This window comes from Rhinolophus ferrumequinum, chromosome 11 (genome assembly GCF_004115265.2).
Source record: "Rhinolophus ferrumequinum isolate MPI-CBG mRhiFer1 chromosome 11, mRhiFer1_v1.p, whole genome shotgun sequence".
Taxonomy (NCBI): Eukaryota; Metazoa; Chordata; class Mammalia; order Chiroptera; family Rhinolophidae; genus Rhinolophus; species Rhinolophus ferrumequinum.
Genome location: NC_046294.1, coordinates 50,536,448 through 50,550,515, shown reverse-complemented (window position 1 = coordinate 50,550,515; position 14,068 = coordinate 50,536,448). Strand labels below are relative to the sequence as shown.

Below are 14,068 nucleotides of genomic sequence, written 5' to 3'. Positions count from 1 at the left end.
CACACACCCTTATTATTTATACTTTTGCATCTCAGAACTAGAGATCATGTATCAGGTAGACTTGAAGGTCTTCTTATGCTCAGATTTGGATGTTTTCATCACTGATCCACTTAAGTAACAGTAGATCTCAGAGAAAAAGATTACATAAATTAAAGACCACTCATTCAGGTAGGGAAACAAGCAATTTTTAATAAAAACATTATCAGAATTCTAATAATGACTGGCATTGTCAAACTAGAAGAGAAATCAACAAAATAGCCTATTACTTTAAAAGGGGGAAAATGCTGCCTAAAACTCACTGGTACTATGCAAACAACCTTGTCAAATGGTAAAGACTTTAAAAATAAAAATGATTCATGACCATAATTAATGTATGACTTCAACTATTTGGCTCTCACTGCCCCAGACGCTTTCTGATCTTACCTTAGGGGCTTAAAACACACAGACAGAGTCACATTTCCTCCAATCTTCAGTGTTATCCAAATAGACTTTCAGGGCCCCTGCTACATCAAGACAGAGCTAATAACGTCCCGCTTTCAAACCCAACAGAAGAATAAAAGTTTGAAGAATAAAAGTTTCAGGCTTTTAAATATATAACATGGGACATCCTGATTCCCCTAGGTCCGAGGAGGTGAAGGACTGACAAGAAAAGAAACATTGCTTTACCTCCAAACCAGTAAGTCAGTTTTGAAGGAATGTTTCTTAATTTTGCAAATTATGAAATGATATTATAAAGAAAGAAATATATATCATGTAGTCATCTGGGTTTCTGGTCAATGCCAACACTAACACTCCCAAGATGAAATAAAACTCAAAATCACTGGTGTGGGGATAAGAGATCAAGTATCTATCTGATAGGTATTCTGATTACAGCAAATAGATGCATCCCTACTACTTTATATGAGGTGAGATAACAGCAAAATTGAAACTGGACTAAAAATAAAGCTTTGTGGTTAGATATTGCTGTGAAAGTAAAGACACATTGAATATAAGGTATTACGTCTAGTAAACACTAATAAACATTAAGACAATACCAATGAGAAATTAACAATAATCTCAGTAAAGGAGTAGTTAGGAGACAATTTTTGTCTACTTAGTGTTGATCATATCACGTCTGAAATGCTGCATTCAATTTTAAGATGAAGTATAACAAATTAAAACACCTAGTAAGGTAGTGCAGTATTGTTCCCTATGGATTACAGGGAGAGTAAAAAGAGAAAGCAAACAGGAAAATACAGGAGCCTAGTGAGAGAAATAGAGACCTGATCATTAATGGTATTGTATTCCATATGAAGAAGCTTAGGTTTTTATTCTGAAGGTATTAGAAAAACCATTAAAAAGTTTTCAGCTGGGAAAGATTTAATTACATTTGCACTTTAGAAAGATCTTTATTCCTGAAATAAGGTGAATGGGACACAGAGAATCAAGACTAAACAGAAAAGGCAGTGTGAAGTTACTGCAATAGTCCTAGCAAAGATTTAGGCATTGCCCTAAGGTAAAATAATAAAAGGAAAGATAGCGTAGATGTGAAAAGTGAAGAGAGAACAAGAAACAAAGAATGATGGCTAAAAAAAACATTACCAACATCAAGAATGCAAGAGAAGACATCACTACAGATAATATAGACATTTAAAGGAAATTAAGGGGAAATTATGAACACAATGTCAATAAACTCAAGACCGTAGATGAAACAGTTAAATTGCTTTTAAAAAGCTGTAAGTTTTTAAAACCAATTAAAAATTTGAATAGCCATTAAAGAAACCAAATTTATAGTTAAAAGCCTTTTCACGTAGAAAACTCAGTTTCTAGTTAAATACTAATCTTAACAAAAATCTTCAAAGAAGAGGGAACTCTTTTCAATTGTTCTATGAGGTCAGCATAACCCTGATACTAAAACATGACAACGTGACAAGAAATTTATAGACAATATCACACATGAACATAAACGCATCACAGAATGAAGGTGAAAAATCAGGATTATTTCAAAAGATGGCCCCCAAAAGCATTAGACAAAATGCAGTAACTGTTAATGATTAAAACAAAAAACCCTGAACAGCAGTGTATGAGAGTTCCTTTTCCCCCACCTCTCCAACACTTGTTATTACTTGCCTCGTTGGTGATACCCATTGAACAGGCGGGAGGTAGTATCTCACTGTGGTTTTGATTTGCGTTTCCCTAATAGCTAGTGAAGTGAAACATCTTTTCATGTATCTGTTGGCCGTTTGCATGTCTTCTTGGGAGAAGTGTCTGTTCACACCCTCTGTCCACTTTTTAATTGGATTGTTTGGTTTTTTGTTGTTGAGTTGTATGAGTTCTTTATATATTTTGCATATTAGCCACTGACCAGAGGTGTTGTTTGCAAATACCTTCTCCCATTCAGTTGGTTGCCTCTTTGTTTTGCTGATGGTTTCTTTTGCTGTGCAGAAGCTTTTTAGTTTTTGATATAGCCCCATTCATTTACTTTTGCTTTTACTTCCCTTGCCTTTGAGGTCAAATTCATAAAATCATCTCGAAGACCAAGGTCCATAAGTTTAGTGTCTATGTTTTCTTATAAGCAATTTATTGTTTCAGGTCTTATATTTAGGTCTTTGATACATTTTAAGTTAACTTTGGTGTATGATGACGGTAAGATTACAGATTAAAATATAAAAATCAATTGGTTGCTTTTATATAATATCAACAAATAACTAGGACTAAATCTAATGAAAGAGGTAAAGGACCTTAACACTGAAAATTATAAAACATTGCTGAACAAAATTTGAAAAAACACTTAAATGAATGGAGACATATACGATTTCACAGATTGGGAGACTTACTATTGTTAAGAAGTGAAATCTCTATCAGGGTGATCACTTCACAAATTATACAAATTTATAATCACTACATTGTACACCTAAAACTAACGTAATATTGTATGTCAATTGTAACTGAAAAAATTTCTTTATTAAAAAAAGAAATCAAGTCTAGAAATTTATCTATATAGTCAATGCAATCCCAATTGAAACCCTAGCAGTTTCTTCTTTTTACTTGACAAGTTGATTCTAAAATTGATATGAAAATATAAAAGTTTTAGAATAGCCAAGAAATTGTTGAAGAAGGACACTACCAGATTTTATGACTTATCATAAAGCTCAAGTTTGTAAAGCAGTAGTAGTTGCATAAAGCTAAACAAATAGATCAATGAAATAGAATTCAGATTACAGAAATAGACCCATTCATATATAATCAATTTATTTTCTGATTAAGAAAAGCTATGTCAACAAATGATATGGATATAACTGGATTTTGATATGGGAAAAAAATAAACCTTAATCTCTACCTCACATCATACACAAAAATTAATTTGAAATGGATCAAAGACCACAATATAAAAGCTAAAACTATAAAGCTTCTAGAATAATGTGTAGGCAAATATACTCATGACCTTGGATTAGGCAAAGGTTTCCTAAACAGAATAAAAAGGCACTATCCATAAAATAAAAGCCTAATACATCATGCCTTATCAAAATTTTAAATTTCTACTCATCAAAAGGCATTACTGATAAAATAAAAAGCGATGTGTGACATGGAGCCTTTCCACTGTGATCACAAAATATGATGAATGCTGTTGCCAAGTACCATCCAACAAAAAGGCAGGGATCTTCAATACGGGGAGTGGCGCGTCAAAACTTAGCAAGAGTATGTGACAAGTTTCAACTTATTCAGTGCAGTAAGGTGGGTGTGAGCTAAGGTTGAGAGAAAGTGTGTCTTAAAGTGTGCCATAAATTATCCTCCTTCATGACAACACTCCGTGTCACACATCACTTCTGGTATATGGCAATTTCTGTCAAATAAAAACATCACAGTGTGCCCTCATCCACCTTATTCACCAAATCTGGCACCGTGCGACTTCTGGATCTTCCCCAAAGTCAAAAGGATTCAGGACATAGAGGCAACCATGACAGCACAACTAAAGACACTCACGAAAGAGGACTTCCAGAACTGCTTCAGAAAGTGGCAAGAACAATAAGATAAGTGTTCAAAGTGAGGGGGAGTATTTTGAGGGGGATTAATGGCAATGTGTCTTTTACTATAATAATTTTTTTAAACATTCACTGTATTGTTGGATCACACTTCATAGGAGCAGGTAGTTCCACTCTCAGTTTAAGAGAAATAAAAGTATGTGACTACAAAAGACTTTTGTAAGGATGTTCCTAGCGAGTAGAAACAACTCAAATGTCCATCAACAAGATAATGCATCAGCAAATTGTGGCATATTCACAGAAACACCACTCAGCAATATAAAGGAATAAATTGCTGATCTTTACAACATGGATAAATTTTATAAATTGCTATGTTGAACAAAAGAACTCAGCAACCAAAAAACTACCCATATGATTCTATTTTTAAGAAGTTCAGAAACAGGAAAAGCTAATATAAAGGAGGCATTAAGAAAAGTGACTCAGCCATGGTTGGAAGTGAGAGCGTAAGAATGGCAACGGGGTTGTGTGGGAACTTTCTGGATAATAATAAATATTCTATATCTTGATTGCATGATGACAACATAGGTGTGTGCATTTGTCAAAACTCACCAGACTGTACACTTCAGTTCTCTGTATTTTATTGTATATAAGTTATACAGCAAAAGAAAAAAAATGATAGCTGGTATATGGTCTGGGGTACCAGGAAAATGGTGATATCATTTATTGAGATGGGGATCACAGGATGGACTGTTTTGAGAAGAAAGTTCTACTTTCAGTTTGAGGTGCCTATGCAACATCCAAGATGATGCTGAATATGAGTGCATATAAGGATCTGGAGTTTAGGGGAAAAACTTTGGCTAGAGATAAAAACATGGCAATCATTAGCACACAGATGGTTATTAACACTAGGAAAGTGAGTGAGACCATTTTGAAAGACCGTGAAAATGAGAGAAAAAAAAGCCTAGAACAGTATCCTGAGAAATATTTAAAACATTAGAAGAAAAAAAAAAGAAATGAAAAGCTACAAAAAATTCTAACCCAGGATATCCAGAAATGTAGGACAGCTGGGAGAACTGGTATTAACAGCACTCAAAGGAGCAGAATGTCTCAAGGAAGAAATGATCACTGCCATAAAATCAAGTAACCTAAGGCCTAGACAGTATCTGAAGATTTAGCAACAAGGACTTGACTGATTAAAGCCATTTTAAATGTGGTCACCTCTCTCCATGTCCACTGCCACCATCGTCTTACACCTAACCAATAGCCTCCTAACTGGTTCCTAAGCTTCAACTCTTGTCTTCTCAACACCACTTTCTACTCCACTTCCTACTTGGTACCAAAGATAGCCCTGCTCATCACTTGGTCAATACTAATTGCAACTTTTCTGCCCGGTCTCCAGAATGCCCACCTTACAGAGCTATATCCATAGTCTGGTATCACCTACCTTACTAAGCATATTGCAACATGTCAACAACATTCCTAGTCAAAGAAGGGAAACAGAACATAAAGACTTAGTCCAGTTCTCCAGGTTTCTCTACTCACAGCCTAACAGAAATAAACAAGTTGTCATTTACATTGCAATTACAAAGGATTTGTCGCATGTCTATGATTAAATTCCCTTAAAGACAACTAGAAATATCCCAATCTATAAACTTATAACTTAAAAGATTAGTGCTGTCTAATGCAGTATACCTAACATCATCTCTGATAGACATGAAACGTTGTAGATATTCTAGGCGCTTTAACAGCCAGTGTTTGATTATCTATACAGTTCATTATGTAATATATCCAAAGTAGTTGTACATATGCTTATGTACTTCTAATCATGTTTCTAATACCTTCCATCAATGATAAAATGGATGATTTTTCGGATGACTGAAAAGACTGTGCCCTATCATTTTTTCCACACTAAATCCAATTTTATATATATATATATATATATATATATATATATATATATATATATATATATATATATATATATTTAGCATTCTAGTCAAATAAATATAGACACCATGATAGTCACGAATCACCACAGTGCTCCAAACTTCTAACCTAAAGAAACCACAAGATAACACATGGGCATTTTAAGCCACTAAATAATAATTTATTATCCTTCAACAGAACACTAATTCTCTTTTCCAGTCCAACTCTTGACTACCTTTCTTTCAAGGCCAGCTCAAAAATCATCTCTTCATAATTTCATTTATAGAGCACATTGCCACATTAGTCAACATCTGCACTTTATAAACCTTTACCCTAATCCCTTATCTGATAACAGTCAACATACCTTTTAATTTATTCCTTCAGCCTATCTTCACAGTCAAAGTGAAGAGCACTTTGAGTACTTTCCATGTTGCTAATACTGAGTTGGGTGTTGAGAGAAAAGACACTGGAGACAGTCTATGCTCTCCAGAAACATACAGTTTGTTTACATACTCATTCAACAAACATTTATTAAGGGCCTAAATAAAGAGCCCATGCCCTGTGTTAGGTAATGAAAATACAGAGATCAGAATATACATCTTATATTCATATATGCTTATATTCATAATGCTCGAATTTTGTGGAGAAATGGGTACGTAAACAATTACAATCATGTGACCCATACTATCATAGAGTTATAGACAGGATAACAGCTGAACATAAAGAAAAAGCATCTTTCCTAAGGCTGTAGTGGAAGCAAAGGTCTTCTGGGGAGAAGTAAAAACTAAGCTCATATTAAAAAGGAAGAGTAGGGATTAGCTAGGTGAAAAAAGGAGAAACCTATTTCAGACAAAAGGAAAAGCATAAAACAGAAAAAAGGTAGCACAACCTTTTCAAGAACTGCAAGTGGCTTAGCAAGGCTGGAGGCACAGGGTCATATGGGAGGGGTACAGGGGGGAGGGGGTGGCAAGAGATGAGGGTATAAAATTAGGCAGAGATCAGATTTTGAAGAGCTGGTATATCAGGCTAAGGAGTTTTCTTCCCAAGGCAATGGAATAAGTTTTAAACTGGAGACCTGACCAACGTATGCTTTAAATTTAAGACTACTTAGGTTGCAGTATGAAAAGACCATGGTACTTACCAGTACAAAACAGACCCAGAAATTCCTTTTGGAAGAGAAAGAACTCAAGCAGAAGCCCAGGAATAGTTAATATGTAGTAAGGCTATCCCTTTACCTGAGTTGTGGTTCTCCTCAACAGCCCTGGGAACGTGGCTGGATCCAGTGTTCACGTCATGCTGTAAGCATGTTTACTGCCTTCCTCCGCATTGGATGTCATACTCCTTAAAAACCTGTATCTACACCTTATTAGTGTTTGTGCTCCTGAGCACCTGTAGTACGTGGTACAGACCTTCAATTATTACTTCCCTTCCCTCTCTCAGGAATGGGACGGGGCCCGTCTCACCCCTTTTCTTAGCACATTAGACAATAAGCAACACATTATGTTTTTCTCAGAGTCTATGAAATATGTTAACTGATAAATTTACTCAACTTTTCTTATAAGTGTATCAAGCATAGAAAAACTCCTGGAAAGCTGCCTTGAGAACATGTTTTTCAAGTTTGCAAATCACATTGTATTAGAGTACAAACTTTGACGATCAAAATCCCTCTGAAAGAGTGATTTTTATAAATGCACACAGCAATCCAGATATGTCTGCCTGGAACAAAGCAGAGGAGGTCTATCATTTCTCATTCTAGATACCACATGTCTGTCCGCAGAGCCTGACTTTCTCTGGCAGGCACATTCCCCTGGGCATTCACACTGATCTGACTATTGACTAAAGGCTCTACATCCTTTTATACTCAGGCTGGGCCCATATGCCACGTCTTCCTCTTCTCATACAGTTGGTTTGGGGACTCAAGTATAAGGCTATGTCCTTATCCCAATTAAATTTCATCTTGAAATTTAAGACAGACTAAATATGTATTGTACCTTCCCAGTCCCCAGTGATCTTCGTACATACTGATGCTGGTATACAAAGTCATCACCACCTCTGCGAGCTCCACTGCATTCGCTTGCTAAGTTTTTGAGCTTTGTATAAATTTTCTCTATCTTTGTTCAAATGTTTAGACTGTAATATTGTAAAGGGAAAAACTATGTCTCCTTTATTCACCATTACATCCGCAGAGTATTGCAGTATTCAATAAACATTTGGCGAGTAAATAACTGAATGAATAGACATGTTAAACAAGACGATACAAAAATGGAGCCCTATGCCATGCCATTAGAAGTTTTCCTCTAAGGTGATAGTAAGTCATTAAGCAATTACAAGTCGCCCCATCTTTGCTATCATCTAGCTTATACTTCATTTTGCTCTAAAAACTTTCACTTACATAGCTGTCAAACACCTTATTAGAGTTATTATCTGGATCTACAAATCTAATTACCCTTTCAAAATGTAGACTTTAGTCTGAGATAACTTGTTCTTGGAATGGCTCAGTAAAGGGAAAGGGGTTTAAGTTTCTATTTGAGGCACTCTGACCACTACATGCAAAAGAATAGCCATTTAGGGGATTGGGAATAGCTTTTCAAAGTCATTAAAGGAGCAGAGTGCATTGTATGCTCAGAACAGGGAGTAAGTGGTAAAATAAAGCAAAGGGTGCATGAGAACAGTGTCACAAGAGGCAGTCTGGGAGGACTGATCGGAGCCAAAATGTTGTGGACTTTAAATGCCTGAGACATGTTTTTCATCTTCACAGCACCTACAGCAGTCTTGGACACATGGGAATCACTCAAATACTTGTTGATGAGTTTATTAAATATGATAGTTTCCCAAAAGACCAGGAGTCTACCTAAAGCCTGCTTCTACATTCCTCTGTCTAGACCACGAACAGTTCAAAAGAACACAAGTCTCATGGTAACAGCATCAAATAAGACAAAACACAATGCTACCTATAAAATTAACATATTCTCATGGAAAAGTAAATGGTAGGATTGTGGGTGGGAAAGTTCTATTGAAGAGATGGTAGGTGGTATGAAAGCAAGTGATAATGAGTGTCAGGTTTAACCATGAGGTGCCCTCAAAAACTAACAAACCACACTGATGAAGCAACAGTTATAGAACAATAATCAACTCTTCAGATTTCCAATTAACATGTACAATAACTCATTTCAGGCAAGAAAAACCACATTTGGCATAAGAGCAGGCTAAATCCTTTCCAGATATTTTCATAATACTATCCATGTGCTAAAATGCAAATAGAATTTAAAATATATTCATTGTACAATAAATGTACATGAGGAAGTACATTCAAAAGTACTTCAGAATTAGAAACTTCTTAGGGCAAGAAACTACGATATGGGCAAGATTTTTAAAATTAAAAGGAATATTACAAACAACTTCATGCCAATAAACTAAAAAACCAAGGAAAAGTAAATTACTTTCTAGAAAACTATAAATTACCAAGCTGTCTCACAAGAGATTGGAAACCTAAATAGATCAATAACCATAAAGATATTGGAAAGGGAACCAAAGGACAGTACTTTGGAGGGTGGAGGGATTGTAGGCCCTGATGGTTTTATAGGTGAGAGCTACCACCTAAATCTAAATTATATAAAATGTCTCAAATCAGGGGGAAATATAGAGGGATTCTCAATTCATTTTAGGCTAGTGTAATCCTTACCAGTTTTAATTTGGACAGGAACTTGGCTTGTTGTAGTGTTGAGTATAATGTTTCACAATTGGCTTAACAAATTTCTCCATTTGGCCTACTATCTAAAGAAAATGAGAAAATACAGACTTACATCGAGATGGGGAATTTTAACGGGATACAAAATTACTGCAGTGTCTCCAAAGACACGTTCCTACCAGCATACTAATACTTATAACGCCTAAAATCTGTTCCAAAAACACAAACCAGCACAACTCTCCTTTTTCTCCCTTTTCATCCCATTGGCCCTCTAGTCTTATACATTTACAAATGCCTCATAAGTCTTTTAGTCATTGGTTAGCAAAAACAATCTAAAGAGGGTAAGATTTTACAGTCTTATAGTCTTTAGACTATATGCTCATGAGTTCTACAGGGTATGCATGCATGTATCTATGCATATAATGCATACATATGTATGTTTTTATGTCTATATATGTATGTGTAGGGAATTATATAAGGACTCACTGCTATAGTGAAGAGATATTCAACTGGAAGCTAAAAGATCTGGTTCAAAGCCAGTTCTACCAATTAAAGAGCTATGATATAGAGGACATAATATAACCTCTCTAATCATATCTAAGCTCTGAGTACTCTATGGAAAAGGATCAGATCATATTCATCTTTTTAATTCCCTTTCTACTATACCTGGCCCATGGTAGGCTTTCCATAAATTTGGCTCAGTTCAAATTTGAATGGAAACAATGGGAAACAAAGAAATTATACAGAGGTAGCAAGAAAACAGTCTAGTCCACACCTTCCATCGAAGTAATGCTCTTCAGGACATCAAAATCCTTAGGAGCAGCATAAGTTGGCCTACTTCTGGACAACACAGAGTAACAGAGACTAGATTTACTCTCCCACCTGAAAACAACTAAGAAAACATATAAAACAATGGTTCTCAAGATTGCTATGGCCATCAGGCAACAAAGGACAGAATATCTGAGAGTAAGGAAACACATGAGGTGATCCCTATGACTGCCCCAGCTTACAGCCTGGAGAAACTTTCCAGGCTAAGACATAGGGAGGAGGATCCCAACAGAGCAACGTGGTCTCCCTGAGTTGTGGAGAAGGTTGGGAATCCAGGGAAACCACAAAACCTAGAGTTCTCAGCACACGGCACGAGAAGAGAGAGTGTACACAGAAAACTCCAGAGATCCGCAGAGGGTCATACTCAAGTATTCAGTTGTGTATTGATTAGTGAATCATTTGAGGAAACTTATCCAAGGCTGTGGGGGGAGGGGAGGACTAGAAGAAAAAATAAGCAGGGATTTCCCAGAGCCTATTCCCCACAGATAGAGTATGGTCCATAATCCATAAGCCATACAAAAAAGTTTTGTATGAGGTGGATAAGAGTATGGAGAAGAGTTCTGTTTCAGGAGTGGATAAAATTAACCCTAGACTGAATGCTGTTCTAGTCCAGCCTTACAAAACTTAAAAGCAAGAACTAAAAGGATCAAAATTTTTACAAGAACGTAACTATATCTCAGGATAAATCTTAAGAACATTTATAGGACTATAAGGTAAAATTTACAATGCCTGACATCCAATCAAAAATTATCACATATGCAAAAAAGCAGGAAAATAGAATCCAAAATAAGTAGCAAAATCAATCAATCAAAACTGACCCAGAATTGACAAAGATGATACAATTAGTACAAGGACATTAAAACAATTATTACAACTGTAATTTATATGTTCAAAAATTAAAAAAAAAAAGATTGAACATGTTAAATAAAGGCACAGGAAAAATTTTAAAGGCCCAAATTGAATGGAGATGAAAACTACAGCGTTTGAAAACAGAAAAAAAAAATTCACAGGTGAACAGTTTGGGTATTACAGAAGAAAAAATTATTACCCAAAGATATACTAAATGTCTAAGGACATTTAGAAATGAGAAAGAAATACCGTGTTTCCCCGAAAATAAGACCTAGCCGGACAATCAATTCTAATGCATCCTTTGGAGCAAAAATTAATGTAAGACCCGGTCTTATTTTACTATAATATAAGACCCGGTGTAATGTAGTGTAGTGTAGTGTAGTGTAGTGTAGTGTAATGTAATGTAATGTAATGTAATGTAATGTAAATACCAGGTCTTATAGGTATTAATATTTGCTCCACAAGATGCATTAAAGCTGATTGTCTGGCTAGGTCTTATTTTCGGGGAAACATAGTAAGACTAAAATGAGAAAGAAATGAGTCTAAAACAAAAATAAAACAAAGCTTCAGTTGAGTGATGGGACAATTTCATGAGGCCCAATATACATGCATTTGTAGTCCAAGACAGAGAAAACAGTGGAGAAAGAGAGAAAAAATACTTGAAAAATAAATGACTAAAAAATTTCCAACTGATGAATACTACAAACCCACAGACTCAAGAATCCCCAACAAATCCCTAGGATAAGAAGCACAAAGAAAACTATACCAAGGCGCATCATAATCAAATTGCTTACAACAGTAATAAAAGAGAAAAACTTAAACACATCCTGAGAAAACGACCTATTACATAAAGGGGAACAAATAAAGAATGGCAGATTTCTCATCAGAATCAGTGCAAGCTAGAAGATAGTGGAGCAACGTCCTCAAAGAATTAAAAGAAAAAACTTAACCTAGATTTCCATACTGAGCGAAACTATCTTTCAAAAACATGGATGATACAAAGACGTTTTCAGACATACAAAAGGTGAAAGAGTTCAATTACCAGAAGAAATGCAAAAGAAAATACTTCAGGAATAAGAAAAATAATACCAACTGGAAATGTAGATCTACATTTGGGAATGAAGAGATTCAAAACAATGACTATATGGACAAATATAAAGACTGTTATTATTTAAATCTCTTTAAAAGTTAATCTATTGTTTAGAGCAAAACTAGTAATCTATTACGGGATTTATAACACCTAGAACACATATATTTTACTACCTAGAAGTAAAATATATGACAACAACATAAAAAATCCTACTAAGACAAAAATCTAAGTACATTGATATGAAATCCTTAAACTCTACGTATAGTGGTATACTACCACTTGAAGATTTTTATTATAGGGCGGCCAGATGGCTCACTTGGTTAGAGTGCGAGCTCTGAACAACAGGGTTGCTGGTTCGATTCCCACATGGGCCAGTGAGCTGCGCCCTCCACAACTAGATTGAAGGACAACAACTGTTCCCCAATATTCCCCCAATAAAACTTTCTTTAAAAAGAGGGAAGGATCTAACACAAAATTAAAAACAAATGAAAAATATTATAAACCCTAAAACAACCACAAGAATAACAAAAGAACTGTAGAGTGCCGCTGCTGCTTTTGTCTACACTGCTTTTGCTGCCCTGTACCATCATCTACTTCCCTGTTCGAGGATGCTGCGAGGCCATGCACATGCTGCTGGTTGACCAGGACCTGAGCTGGAAGGAGGAGGCAGTGACCAAGGAGACCTGGCCACAGGGCCCTCTCAAGGCCTCCTGTCTGTACAGGCAGCTCCCCAAGTTCCAGAACGGAGACCTCACCCTGTACCAGTCCAATGCCATCCTGCGCCACCTGGCCGCTCCCTCAGATTGTATGGGAAGGACTAGCAGGAGGCGGCCTTGGTGGATGTGGTGAATGACATTGATTATCTCCACTGCAGATACATTACCCTCATTTACACCAACTATGAGACCAGCAAGGAGGACAATATGAAGAACCTGCCCGAACACCTGAGGGCTTCAGAGACCCTGCTATCCCAGAACCAGGGCAGCCAGGCCTCCATTATGGGCAACCAGATCTCCTTCGTGGACTACAACTTGCTCGACATGCTGCTGAATCACCAGGTCCTGACTCCTAGCTGCCTGGACTCCTTCTCCCTGCTCTCCGCCAATGTGGCATGCCTTAGCACCTGGCCCAAGCTCAAGGCCTTCCTGGCCTCCCCCAAATATGTGAACCTCCTCATCAATGACAATGGAAAACAGTGAGGGCTTGTGGCACCCCTCAGCAGGAGGTGGGGTCTGCCTGCCTCCCTGTCCCCAGGACCAACAAAATTTCCAAGAGAGATACGGAAAAACAAAAAAACAAAAACAAAAAACTGTAGCTAATAAGCCAACAAAGGAAATAAATCCAAAATAAGCAGATAAAGAGGAAAGAGGCAACAAAGAATTGATGGGACAAATTGAATACAAACAACAAGATAGATTTAAACTCAACAATAGCAGTATTTAATGTAAATTACAAATAGTTCAAAAACCTCAATTAAAACATAAAGACTATCATATTGGATAAAAACGCAAGACCCAAGGAACAATGCTATCTACAAGGAACTCTCTTTAAATATAAAAATGTAAAACAGGTTCAAATATAAAAAGCAAATAGGGAAAAGATATATCATGCTAAAACCATTCAAAAGAGAGCTAGAATAGCTGTATTAATATTATACAGAGGTGATTTCATAGCAAAGAATATTACCAGGAATAAAGAAGACCATTTCATAATGATAAAGAAGTC

At 36.3% G+C, this 14,068-nt stretch overlaps 1 protein-coding gene, 1 non-coding gene and 1 pseudogene across 2 annotated transcripts in view; 1 reads left to right on the top strand and 2 right to left on the bottom strand.

The window, feature by feature from the left end:
- UVRAG (UV radiation resistance associated) overlaps positions 1-14,068 on the bottom strand; it is a 273,971-nt gene that overhangs the window by 157,615 nt on the left and 102,288 nt on the right. The gene's annotated exons all lie outside the window — the stretch shown is intronic.
- Positions 30-107, bottom strand: LOC117031378 (small nucleolar RNA U2-19). Its single transcript, XR_004424525.1, has one exon. It is a non-coding gene; the product is annotated as a small nucleolar RNA U2-19 (small nucleolar RNA).
- On the top strand, positions 2,620-13,542 carry LOC117030339 (glutathione S-transferase P-like; annotated as a pseudogene).